The following is a 12,664-nucleotide window of genomic DNA, read 5'->3' as shown; positions in this document are numbered from 1 at the left end:
TATTACAAATATAATGTGAGACTCCAAGGGAGTCACTAACAAAAGTTGTGGGTGTAAACACTTTAACCATGAAATATTAAGAAAATTATAATACAGACCAAAAGGATACTACATTTAAACTCTTAGAGAATTTTTAAAACTCGTTTGTCACTTCCAAGATACCCAGACAAAACTATGTGCATGATAACATTAGGATGAGATATTTGAAAACCAGGCAGTGTAGAACTTGACTTAAAAAGGGCCTTTTTGAATACACACACATACACACACATATGTATATGTATAAATCATTATATACATTTCAATATTACACACATACACACACATAAATATAAAGTGAAAGAAATGTTTAAGTATGTACATACGATGATTTTGCTTGAAGACTTTTGTTCCACATATAAAATATATTAAATTTACTTGTAACCAAGGACTATATTAATCTTCATTTCTACTTAAGTTTATTTACTTACTTAAAATAGCAAAGAATATGTTTTTATTGTTCGGAGCAAAACCTGGCTGTTTCTTAGGGGAGGGGTTCCTATAATCTTTTTAACAGCTTAGATTGTTTTTGAAATTTACTCTCACACTTCCAATAATTATAATCTTAACAAATTTTTCTGGAATCTAAAGCAGAGGCTTAAATATTATACTATTGTTCTCTGCTTTTGTCAGGAAGATAACCTCTGTTGTCAATTGATTATTTTTGTGGAATACAGACTAATTTTACTAGCAAAAAATAATTTAAAAAAGATACAGTAAGATTGTAAAATAAATCTTTTTTTATGTTTCAGATTTTGGATAATTTTTGCAGTGACCTAAAAAATCTCTCCTATATTTTCATGACAACACTTTTTTTTTTTTTTGCCCCCTCCCCAGTGACAACACCATTGTAGGGAAATTTTCTGATATTTTTATTTCAAATTTCCTAATTTTTTTATGATATAGGTTTATGTATGTTTCAAAAAGAAAGGAAACTAATGTTAACCAAAATAAATCATGTTAGCCATGATCCCTGATTATCATTAACTCACAAAATATCTAAGATTAATGATGATTGATGAGTGCAAGGGCAGAACAATACTTGGATACATTAATTATCTTCTATTTCAATATTGCATTAAACAGGTAGGTTAAATCAAGAAATTAAAAATATAACTATTGTACATCCCTCCATGAAATATATTAATAACCATAGGTTGGAAAAGAGGTGAAAATAATTTCACTTTACAAGACTCTAGGGGCGCCTGGGTGGCCCAGTCGGTGAAGTGTCTGCCTTTGGCTCCCGTCATGATCCAGGGTCCTGGGATTGAGTCCCGCATCGGGCTCCTCCCTCAGCGCAGAGCCTGCTTCTCCCTCGGCCTGCCGCTCTCCCTGCTTGTGCTCTCGCTCTCTCTGGCAAACAAATAAAAATAAAATCTTTTAAAAAATTAAAAAAAATAAGAGATTCTAAATTCTTACTAATATTAAGCTAACTTTATTAACCACACCTCCTACAGGTCAAATGAAGTTCTGGATACTGAAAATACCAAGGCATAAACATCATGAACTCTCAGTGAGCTTCCCAATTAATAGAGGAAAAGAGACCTGTTATGGTAGTTCGTTCCCCAAATAGAGGGGAGTGACTTCTAAACTAAGCTCTGAAAGATGAGTCAGAACACCCCGAGTTTGGAGGAGGGGTGGGACAAGAACAGCAGCAGTGAAGTGTTCTAATCCTTTGTAGACTGTGAGCTGATTCTCTGAGGCAAAACTAAGAGTGTCACCTTAGGAGAAGGAAAATAAAACAAAACAACAAAAAAAAGCTATATATATATATTTGCTTCACCCTTTTCCTAAAATGAGTAAGTGCCAGTTTTCTATATCAGAGTGTTGACTACGTCAGGCTGATACAGTAAAACCTCTCAAACTTGTGTTTTCTCAAATCCGTGCGGATAAATTGGCTGGGCAAGGTGCTGAGGACCCTTCTAACCCTTGTAAAGAGGTTGGACCACATTCTGAAGGCAGAGAGATGCCATTGACGGGCTAAAAGAGAAATGGTAATGATCAGAATGTGTTTTTAAAATCACTGTAAAGGTTGAATGAGAAAAGAGTAGGATTAAAAGCAAAAAACAAGAGACTGACAATGGATAGAGATATATAAATGAAGAGAAATCTTACACAGATTAGTGAGAATAGAAAAGGAGCCCTTGGTATCTGAGATATGACAGCTAGGTCTTGGTGTTCTTCTGTGGTGCATAAACAATTTCACAGAATATCAACATTGGTAAAGTTACTCTGAACATAATGGTTCGAGATAAAAACAAGACCAGTCTGTACTCCTGTCTGAACACAGACATTGGACATTGTCCACGCTGTGAAAATAACCAAACTTCTCCCTATCCTGACTAAAATGAGTGACTCCTGCCTCTACTGATTACAGTTTTATCCTCCCTAGAGTCATACAATTCTGTGATTTGGTCACAATCACAGAATTACCCCCACTTCCTGACAGTAAAACCAATCCAATCAAAGAGCAAAGACCCACTTCCTAAACTCTCCCAAAAATGACAGAACATAAGTTCAAAACTTATAGTCAGTTTATTTGAATACACTCTAATTGGGATGCTGAACAGTTGGTTCTAGTGTGTGGGTAGTTCATTATTGCAACTGCAGGTGCATTCCTTGTGGTCTTTAGCTAGGGACCATTGATGTTAGTGAGATAATGTAGCTTTGAAAATATTCAAATATTTGAAAATATTTAGTTTCTAAATTTAAGGTTTAATACATGACTAAATATCTTAATTGAACTTTCTTAGAGCAAAAGGGAAAATTTGTAAGTTATATGGAAATTAGAGAAGAAATTCCTTACATAAGTTATTGGTCTCTCTCTCTCTACTGGTCCTAGAATACATCTTCAAATTTCTTTTATAAATGATTGCATCTCAAAAATAGCAGATATATTGTTCAAACAATATTATTTTTATTATATTAATCACCCTTAATGCTATAGCACTCTAAGTTTATAAGTATATTCATCAGGCTCTGAAGAATGTCTTCTGAAGGAATAAATTTTTCTGTTTAAGCATTTGGTTATGTAAATTTTGACTCCTGTTACATTTCCATAGTAGTGCTAAGAAATACATTTTTAAAAATGTTGTTTAGGCGTGCCTGGGTGGCTCAGTCGTTAAGCATATGCCTTGGGCTCAGGTCATGGTTCCAGGGTCCTGGGATTGAGCCCCACATCAGGCTCCCTGCTCAGTGGGAAGCCTGCTTCTCCCTCTTCCGCTCCCCCAGCTTGTGTTCCTGCTCTCGCTCTCTCTCTCTCTGTCAAATAAATAAATAAAATCTTTAAAAAAAAGTTGTTTATTCTTTAATACCAATATTTCTTAACATCTTAAATAGTAAAGAGATGCATCGCTCTATCAAATTGTGATTGAGACTAGGTGAAATATGATTTTTAAAGTTTTCATATTTATTAAATATAAATGTAATTCCATTCATTGATAGTTAATACTGTCTTAAGTTTTTACAGTTTACCACAGATAAATAATCATGATTTCATATTGTTTGAAATATAAGGATGGAAAACTTTATATAGTTTTTAATTAGTTCTGAATTTGTGAATGTATCTGTTAAGATTTTTCTGCTTCAAAAGAAAAAAACTGGAATGAAATAGCTTTGTTATTTATTTTGCTGAATTCCTATGGCTGAATATTCATCGTTTTATGTGTATTTTATCTTTTTATTTTTTATTTTTTTAAACATTTTATTTATTTATTTGACAGAGAGAGACACAGCAAGAGAGGGAACACAAGCAGGGTGAGTGGGAGAGGGAGAAGCAGGCTTCCCGCGGAGCAGGGAGCCCGATGCGGGGCTCGATCGCAGGACCCTGGGATCATGACCTGAGCCGGAGGCAGACGCTTAACGACTGAGCCATCCAGGCGCCCCTTTATGTGTATTTTATGTAGTGAAGTATATGGGTATTCTGTCACATAAAACAAAGTAAGTAATATACAACAATTTGATATAGAAAAATGTTTCAAAATATTTAAGAAATATAAAGGTATGAATGGGAAAAAATAAAATATACCATAAAAATATTTTAAAAAGAAATGATATGAAGAGTAATCATAGGAAAAATTTTGAATGTATCATTTGAAATGCTTATTTAGTCATCTGATTATTACTTTGCTAATTTTTTGAATTTTTGAGCTGGCTGTGTTATGAATTTACCAGATGATTTTATTGGGCATAACATGAAAAAGTATTTGTATATTAGTCAAGAGCTTTAGAGAAAAGGAATCAATAGAATGTATGTACATAAAAAGATTTATTTTAAGGAACTGACTGATGTGATTATGGAAACTGGCAAACCCAAAATCTGCAGGGTAATTTGACAGACTGGAGACCTGGGAGAGAGTTGATTTTGCAGCTTGAGTCTAAAGGCAATCTGGTGGCAGAATTCCCTCTTTCTCAAGGGACCTCAGTCTTTTCAGCTTATTGCATGAGGTTTTTTCTATAAACCACTAATTTTAAGGAAAAGTCCAAACATCCTGAATCTTTAAGTGTACTGTTCTTTCATAAGACATCAACTAACTGGTAGAATTAAGGCCTGTTCTCTTTTATACCCTATTTTCTTCTTTCTTTTGCCTCCCTCCCTCCCTTATTTCCTCCCTCTCTTATTCCCTTCCTTCCTTCCTCCTTCCTCTCTCCCTCCGTTCCTTCCTTCTTTCCTTCCTTCCTTCCTTCCTTCCTCCTTCCTTCCTTCCTGTCTCCTTTTTCTTTTGCAAGCATGGTGCATTCATTTTCATTTTAAAGAGATACAGAAATGCAACTTAAAAAAGGATGTTCAAAACTTTAAATGAGGATCTTTTTTCTTCATTATGCCTATGCACATGTGGGCAGAGTATCTAGTACCTACTTTTAACAAGGTTTTATTAGATCCAGAGCTGAGTGAAATATTTAAACACTTTTAATTGTTTCAAAAGTATGGTATAGTTTATATGCAGTACATTTTATTTTATCCCAAATATTTATGATCTAAAAAATGAAAACGATTGTTTAAATGTTCGTGACTTGGGATTCAGTGTTTACTAGTTAGAAAATAGCTCTAATTGCTATGACACATATTATTCGTAGCACAGATACATATAATGGAAGTTCCGATTGTTAGCCCTTACTGAGGCAGCATCTACCCTGTTATTGCCGATGTTAGTAAGCCAAACACAGAAAATAGCACAACGGAAGCTTCAACGCATTTTCATAACTCATTATATTCAATGGGAAGTGTGCATACATGTAACAAAGAGCAGAAATTTTGGCTAATAAATCTCTAAGACATTTCTTTTTTCTTTTTTTTTTTAAACTCTACACATATTATTCTACATTTCAGCATCTTAGATGGGGAGTGGATAGTTGGAAGCAAGAGTTTTTTTTTAAATCTGCAAAAATTGTTGTTATCCAAAACACATACACACATACAAAAACAAAATGAGAAGGGCATGAGAGCTTATTAAAATGACTTATTAAAAAAGCTTTTACTATTTTTTTTGTATTGGTGCTATGAATATATATAGCGGGTCCATTGTATGCAGATGTTTTCTGATAGTTTCATACTTTAGATCGACTGTGTGTGTGTGTGTATGTGTATGTGCAAATGTGTGGGCATACTTGCATGTGTGTATGTTAGTGTTTGAGTGTATAACAATAACAGAAACAGCAGAAACTTCTTTGTGGTAATACAAAAATCTTAACTTAAAAATAGTGAAGAGAGATATACATTTTTTATTCTCCTAAAGTTTCTATTTCTAGATAAACTTAGAATACTTCATGTTGAGGCCCATACATAAACATCAAGAATATTTGAATTCCCTAAAGTTATGTAGAAAGTTTTGTTTTGTCTTGATGCATATTTTAGCTTTTTTCCCAGGGCTTAAGAAAGAACTGATGTTCAGACAAAGCACCTTAGTTTGGTATCTAGCCAAGTTGAGTATTCTTTCTGATTTGGTGAAAATTTTTACATACTTCAAATTCACCCTGACATTTCCCCAGTGTCCATAGTTCTAACTCTATTCTTAAGGAGAGGTCGAGTTCCCCTCAGAAAGTTATCACTGATTCATCTGCGATTTTCTGGAGAATGCTTTTTGTTTGTTTGTTTTGTTTTGTTTTGTTTTTGAGATAGCAAATTGCTGACAATTACATAATTTCTACAAAAATATGGACGGCTCAGTAGTAATTTTAATCATTCCAAGTGGTTAATATAACTTTTCAGCACAGGACAATGGCACCTCCTGTAGTCCAATTCCTGAAGTCTAGGATGTGAATAAAACCAAATCTCTTCAATAGTAAACAGTGCTATTTCCTCCCTCACTCCCTCCTTTTCTTCCTTCCTATTTTTTTCTCTTCTTTTTTTTTTCATGCAAAATTAAAGTAGACCAATTTGGAACTTTTAATAAACATACAAAGGTGGTCACCATATTCCATTATTTGATGAGACAAAAATGTAGGTATGACAAACTGAATAAAATATGTCACAACTATAGGGCAAGATGAACTACATCCAATATCATTAATTGTTAAGACCCCCAAGAACACAAGGCATTATAGGAATACATCATGCTAAGAATTTAATATTGTAGACTGACATTCTAATTTTTTTAGTGGGAAATACTAAATCTTGCCAGACAACTTTGCCCAGACATCTTCAGAAGACATTGAATACAAGGAATATGCAACATGAAAAATGTATAATCTAATAAAATAGAGATCCAAACAATCAAGGAACACATGTCGTTCTAAAATGATCTGTATTGGGCACCTGGGTGGCTCAGTTGGTTAAGTGACTGCCTTCGGCTCAGGTCATGATCCTGGAGTCCCGGGATCGAGTCCCACATCGGGCTCCCTGCTCGGCAGGGAGTCTGCTTCTCCCTCTGACCCAACTCTCTCTCTCTCTCTCTCATTCTCTCAAATAAATAAGTAAAAAAAAAAATAAAAAAAGAATAAAAAAATAAAATGATCTGTATTGTTCAATTACGGCTTGACTCTCCCTTAATCTAGGACCAAGTACTTTCAGAGACTACCCACAAACAATTCAAGAACCAAAACTTAGTTAATTAGAACCACAGTCCATGATGGGAGTACAAGAGGAATGGCATACTTGCCAACTCATTGCATTTTGACCATGTGAGAGAAGAGGCACAAAATATATTAAGGCTTTTAGCAACGTCAGTAAATGTAAGACTGGAGATAAAAATGTTAATAAAACTTTATATAAAATGGTGAGGGATGTGTTTTCTGCCTCAAGTTCTTATTACTACTAGTGTGCCTTGTTATGAAGTATGTTTTGTTTTTATATTTCCTAATAGTTATTTTCCTGATTTCCCCATAAAGTGATTATAAATTCAACAGACAGCTTTCATTCCTGTTCTTCTCTCCTCTGAAATCTCTAACTCAGTTTTTCTTATAAAATCAGCAACGGAAGTGACTAACCAGTGTAGAGAACCAAAGAATTTTTTAAACAATTAAATAAGCAAGAAGCAAGGAACATCCATCCTCTCAGGGATTATTCTAAGGCTCATTCTGAAACTCAGAATCACACTGTTACCTTAGTCTCCGTCTCCAGGAAATAATAATGAGTTTAAAGGTCCATATTTGCCGTGCTGCCGGGTATTTGTAGGCAAAGTGTTTCCTACACTAACGTGTGCCGATGCCACTTAAAGTTTCACTCCCTGTTACGTACTAAAGGTTTGTGTCTTCACAAAATTCATCTGTTGAAGCCCTAACCCTCACTGTGGCTGTATTGGGAGATGGGATCTCTAAGGAAGGAATTAGGTTAAATAAGATCATAATGGGGGGAACCTATCTCATAGGATTAATGTCCCTATGGAGAGACACCAGACAGCCCCCTCGCTCGCTCTCTCTCTGTCCCTACACACCTAGGAAAGACAATATGAGGACAAATCAGCCATCTGCAAACCAGAAAAAGAGTCTTTCCCAGAAGCCAAACCCTGCTGGGACCTAGAACTTTCACTTTCCAGCCACCAGAATGTTAAGAAAATAAATTTCTTATGTTTAAAAACGCCACCCAGTCTGTGGCTAGCAGACTAATTCATTCCCTCTACCCCATATCATAACTCCGAAAACTCCTTCAGTATTTACATTTACTCTAGCCTACCACCTTTCCTGACTAATTTTTGTTACTATCAGCACAGCCTTTCGACATCACATCACCCACAGTTCTGCTTCTACGTCTTCCAGTCATCCAGACATCTGCTGCTCACTCTGTACGCTTAAGAGCTACCACTGTGATCTGTTATATCCCAAAGGAGAAATATAAAACCTGGGGACTGCCCGGTTATAGAGCAAGAAATTTCTGTCCCACAAAGATGGGTTAGGGAGCAAAGACTAGAGATAAGAAATCGTCGCGCCCCTTTATTGTAAAGAGCAATAGGCAAAAAGGAGGGTTGAGAAAGGGCTAATATCTTCTTTATATGTGTGAGTATGAATCCTATGGTTTTGTGCATGTTTTCTGTCCTGTAGTGAATCTGATGGCATTGAATAGCAGAGTTCAGCTATCTCTTTTGCCTTGTGAGCAATGAAATCCCAAAGAAAGCAAATCTATTTCAATTCTGAATATCTGGTGCTATTTAAAACATCAGTGGACTTTGATAGCTTTTATTTTAACGCACTCTGAATTCTGACCCAATTCTGTCACTAGGTTGTTACACGTTTCCTATGTTTGCTGCATATTTGCCATTTTACATATTTTGAGATTGTCTTCATTTTCTTTGGTTCCTTTAACATATTTATTATGTTACAAATTTAAATTGTTGTCATCTAAACCAGAGTGTTCACTAGATTCTTCTTTAACTGATCTTGGAGAAACATGAAACAATGACATTGATAATTTCAGGGATGTGGATTGCCTTTGAAATTTAATGCATAGTTGAGTGACATATGAAAGGAGGAGAAAATATATAATGTGTAGGTTTTATGAAGTGGAAAACTGTAATAGAAATGTCTACTTCAGTTTTGCTTTGACTCTGACTTAGCAGCAGCCACTCCTCTCCTTGTCTGTGTATGATTGTGTAAGTGACCTGTGCCAGACATTGTAGACCTTTGATATAAATGATCACATTTCAAATGAGTTTGCATGGTTACTTTTTAAAATTCAAACTACTTTTCACAGTTAAAAAAACAAAACAAAAAAAAGAATAGCTGACAGATCTAGCCTGTCTCAGGAGTAAGGTAAATCCGTCTGGTTAAAAAAACTATAAATGCTTTTCTCAGGACCAAAAAGAGTGTGCTAGATTTAGGATTTAGGGAAGCAGAGAATGCACTATTGTCATTCTGAAAGAGAAGTCTGCAAGAGAAACAGCTTTCCGTGTGTTCTCTGAATCCTAGTTTACAACTTCCTGTTCTCCGAAGGATCTATTGGAAAAAAACTATACAGATGTGGTCAAGTTAATTTTACTTTCATTTAGTAATTTACTTTGTAGTAATTTTTTATTATATTGTCTTATAAATGAGGCATAACTCAAGGGCAGATTAGTGAATAAAATGCATTTTGATTTAACTGTGTTCTCTGATACTGTCCTTGAGTTTGCTTTTCAAATCACTTTTACCAAAGAATGTTATACAGATAATAAAATAAAACAATAGGAGTTTTATCCATGTCACCATCAACTCAGAATTTTGAATCTGAAAGGACTGTGAAATTTCATTCCTTAAATGTGCCACCCAGTTTTACATGGTGTTTTAAGAGATTGAGGTACTTGTTAAACTAAATTTATTTACCTTATTCTGTGAAACTGCATCATACTGAATCCTCGTTTATGAAACATTTTAGAAAAGGGTACCTATGGGTTAATCTTGTTTAATGGCTCTAAGACCTGAAGATACAAAGAAACTAAAATTACCATCTATCTGACATCCAGAAGGGTGAAAGGAAGGCATTTACTCTCAAATGTACTCACTGAAGAAAATGTCCTGGACTGTTTTCTGTTATTTAGCCCTGAGATGTTTACACATATATTTTGTAGAGCTATTCATGCTGATCTTTATCAAAAATAGCAAAGTTTTAATTTTTCCCAGTGTGCAGCAGATGACAAGAGACTAACCATTCCCTCTGATCTTATTCACTTGGGTTCATATCGTATTATATTCTGTTGTTTCTGCTTTGCTGAAGACTTATAATCTTACTTTGATCTTTCAGACCATTTTACATCACATTTTTTGCAAACAGGTAAAATGGAAAAAGAGACATTCCATGCAATTATTAATTTTTTTTTTCCTAGTCTTCTGTGTCTCTTGAACTGCAAATAGTCTGGTTTCCACCAATATTTCAAGTTTTTTTTTTTCTTTAGATGATCTAACCCCCTTCTTAATTGCGATGAATCCATGAATATAGACAACATTTTGACAACTGAGATAAAATTGGTCTTGTCAACATCACAACTCACGTACTTTTGGCTTTCTGAAACCACACAGATCTATCACAGAAATTAAAGAAGAATTTGCCTTAATTATAGGATAATTTTCAAATCAAACAAATGGAAAATCACTTTGATGTCAGTAGGCTTGTGTGTTGATAAGTTCAACAAATAATACTTTATAAGAAAAGAGGAAAATCAGTGCTATCAATCAGAAAAAAAATTAAATTAGCAAATGTCTTGGGTTTCATGGAACATTAGACTAAAAACAATAATAACATGAGTTAATATTTATTCTAGATAGCAAACATATTTTTAAAGCAATATCAATTATAAGAAACTTCCTTCAAAGGATTAAGTTAGGCTATACACAAATAATTTTTTTTTATTTTTTTGAGAACGAATGAATTTTTAAATATTTCTCTGGTACTTTGCTTTGGGCTTTCTTCTGAAAGAAAACCAAGCAGAAATTTCCTGAAGAGGCTTATAGTGAAATGGAAGAATAGAAGTCACACTGAATAAAGCTAATGCAAACAAAACTTTGATTCGCTATTTAAAGCTTCATGGAATCTAACCTTTTAAACTTGTATTTTGCGAGCACACAAATGACCTTTAAAACTAAGTGGTAAAGTCTGTTGTTAGATTCATTGTAGTTTGATCCTGGTGCTGGGTGTTGGATTTTTTTTTTCTTGACATATCCTTAGAAATGCTTCTGTGTTCCAATAAATGGTGATAGTTAGTATAAAAAGAAAAGACAACCTGGTCAGAAGAAAATTTTCTGTCTATGCACATCTTAATTTAAGCAGAAAATTGAAAGAATTTTCCGGTGACACAAAAACAAATTTATGTTGTACAAGCAGTGATTCAACTCATCCCATTTAGCGACAGCATAGAAGTTAAGGTGGCAAGTTCTAAATTCTGAGACTCTGTGTGCTTCTTTCCCAACATGTAGCCTTGGAAATTTTAATTAGCCTCTCTGAGTGTCTTCCTTTTTTAATCTAGAAAATGAGGCCAAGACTGCACATTCCTTAGAGGGTTTTGTTGAGGATAAAAATAATACGGAGTTTGTAAACCGATTATTTTGGTGCCTGGTTCATGCTCAGCTGTTGCCAACTGTTATAACTTTGATAATATTGAAAATCATTGCCATGAAACAATTCAGTTAATGGCTACAAACAACATGGATTTCCCAGTGCTCCTATTGATAGATTTCTTTTTTTTCCCCCATAGCATGATTATTCATAAGACAAGGCTGAGCTCTTAATCTCTGCTTTCCAGTTCATAGGGCAGGCAACTTCTCAGAAACTTCTATCTTTCCTGCCATTTCTCCCTTTTTTCTAGAAGCTCACTTTAGCCCCAAAGAAGTATTTTTACTATTTTTTTTTCTTTTTTACTGACATCCTGGGATGGTTGTACTATTGTGACTCCTTACTCTGTACTTAACCTCAGAAATAGAAACATTTTAGAAGAAACATTATATAAGGTATATCATCACATTATGTAGTTTATTTTATTTGCTCTTGAAATGTAGCTTCTACATAGTGAAACTTATGCTCTTGAAGTGTAGTTCCTACATAGTGTAACATGAATCTCTGAAATTTCAGAGAAATGATATTTAAGTATTTTTACCTCTCATTGGTCAAATATTATTTTCCACCATCATAAGATTTACATGGGATTATCAGCTATTATGTATTTTAATCATATATCTTATAAAGACTACTACATAAAGCTATATATAAATACATATACATGTATTTGCATAGTATGCATGTGTGTATATATATATGTATGCACATATATGTATATATTTATATGCTACAATAATGTTTTGAATGAATGTTCTTGCAAGACTCAGAATTCAGTCAACTATGAGTAGCCCATATTGGACACCCATGGCTATATTTAGGAATTGGTAAAAGTAAATTTTTGAAAAGAACTGTGTATTTTTTTAATGGAAGTTAGTACTTCTCATTATGAATCCCAGGACAATGATAAGTGGTATCATTGATCTCTACTTTATTGCCAAGGAATTTGGAAAAGTATGGAACCAGACAAAACTTGCAAGGTAGTCTGACTAGATATGGCTGGGAAGTCTGTTCAGATGCTACTGCTCAAAACTGACTAGAGAGGAAATTAACATGGAAAAGCACAAACATGTATTTGAAAACTGCAGGAAGATGGGGTCAGGAGAACTGAAAATCAAAAAGGTAAACATTAACAAGCAAAACCTCAGGATTCATAGAGGGAATTTTAAA

At 34.3% G+C, this 12,664-nt stretch overlaps 1 long non-coding RNA gene across 1 annotated transcript in view; it reads right to left on the bottom strand.

Annotated features, from left to right (window-relative positions):
* Positions 1 to 1,169: 1,169 nt before the first annotated feature.
* Positions 1,170 to 12,664, bottom strand: part of LOC141373752 (uncharacterized) — a 30,821-nt gene continuing 19,326 nt past the window's right edge. Inside the window, exon 3 of the long non-coding RNA XR_012380071.1 lies at positions 1,170 to 1,392. This is a non-coding gene — a long non-coding RNA (uncharacterized lncRNA). The remainder of the gene's footprint in view (positions 1,393 to 12,664) is intronic.

Source organism: Callorhinus ursinus, unplaced genomic scaffold, assembly GCF_003265705.2.
Source record: "Callorhinus ursinus isolate GAN/ISIS: 27379988/994484 unplaced genomic scaffold, GSC_fseal_2.0 scaffold1, whole genome shotgun sequence".
In the NCBI taxonomy this organism is placed as follows: Eukaryota; Metazoa; Chordata; class Mammalia; order Carnivora; family Otariidae; genus Callorhinus; species Callorhinus ursinus.
This window is presented reverse-complemented; position numbering and strand designations above follow the sequence as displayed.